The following is a 1,859-nucleotide window of genomic DNA, read 5'->3' as shown; positions in this document are numbered from 1 at the left end:
TACTGCTCCTATGTACAAGAATATAACTACTATAATACTGCCTCCTATGTACAAGAATATAACTACTATAAAACTGCTCCTATGTACAAGAATATAACTACTATAATACTGCCTCCTATGTACAAGAATATAACTACTATAATACTGCTCCTATGTACAAGAATATAACTACTATAATACTGCTCCTATGTACAAGAATATAACTACTATAATACTGCTCCTATGTACAATAATATAACTACTATAATACTGCTTCTATGTACAAGAATATAACTACTATAATACTGCACCTATGTACAAGAATATAACTACTATAATACTGCTCCTATGTACAAGAATATAACTACTATAATACTGCCCCCTATGTACAAGAATATAACTACTATAATACTGCCTCCTATGTACAAGAATTTAACTACTACAATACTGCTCCTATGTACAAGAATATAACTACTATAATACTGCTCCTATGTACAGGAATATAACTACTATAATAATGCCTTCTATGTACAGGAATATAACTACTATAATACTGCCTCCTATGTACAAGAATATAACTACTATAATACTGCTTCTATGTACAAAAATATAACTACTATAATACTGCTCCTATGTACAAGAATATAACCACTATAATACTGCTCCTATGTACAAGAATATAACTACTATAATACTGCTCCTATGTACAAGAATATAACTACTATAATACTGCTCCTATGTACAAGAATATAACTACTATAATACTGCCCCCTATGTACAAGAATATAACTATTATAATACTGCTCCTATGTACAAGAATATAACTACTATAATACTGCCTCCTATGTACAAGAATATAACTACTATAATACTGCTCCTATGTACAAGAATATATCTACTATTATACTGCCTCCTATGTACAAGAATATAACTACTATAATACTGCTCCTATGTACAAGAATATAACTACTATTATACTGCCTCCTATGTACAAGAATATAACTACTATAATACTGCTCCTATGTACAAGAATATAACTACTATAATACTGCCTCCTATGTACAAGAATATAACTACTATAATACTGCCCCCTATGTACAAGAATATAACTACTATAATACTGCTCCTATGTACAAGAATATAACTACTATAATACTGCCTCCTATGTACAAGAATATAACTACTATAATACTGCTCCTATGTACAAGAATATATCTACTATAATACTGCCTATTATATACAAGAATATAACTACTATAATACTGCTCCTATGTACAAGAATATAACTACTATAATACTGCTCCTATGTACAAGAATATAACTACTATAATTCTGCTCCTATGTACAAGAATATAACTACTATAATACTGCTCCTATGTACAAGAATATAACTACTATAATACTGCTCCTATGTACAAGAATATAACTACTATAATACTGCTTCCTATGTATAAGAATATAACTACTATAATACTGCCTCCTATGTACAGGAATATAACTACTATAATACTGCCCCCTATGTACAAGAATATAACTACTATAATACTGCCCCCTATGTACCAGACAAGGTTCACAACAGAATATCTACTCTGATTTATTTAGGGTCAGATTTCAGTTGATGGAGGCTCCTGGGTTCTGCCATCTCTTCTTTTGCCCCCAGTACCTACCTGATCCCCTTCTCATCAGCATGTAGGGGGGTGGCTATAGATATGGAATTCTCCACTGAAGTGCTTAGTAGTCATGGAAACAGCTGTGCCAACAACTCTTTTAAAGGGGTTGTCCAATATTATATCAGTCTTCACAGCGTCACTGACCCAAGGTGGTGATCACACCTACCTGGTCCCCACTGCTGGGTTTGGTCTCTATCGTGCCCTGGTTGG

Source organism: Bufo bufo, chromosome 6 (assembly GCF_905171765.1).
Source record: "Bufo bufo chromosome 6, aBufBuf1.1, whole genome shotgun sequence".
NCBI classification, from domain to species: Eukaryota; Metazoa; Chordata; class Amphibia; order Anura; family Bufonidae; genus Bufo; species Bufo bufo.
Note: the sequence above shows the minus strand (reverse complement) of the source record.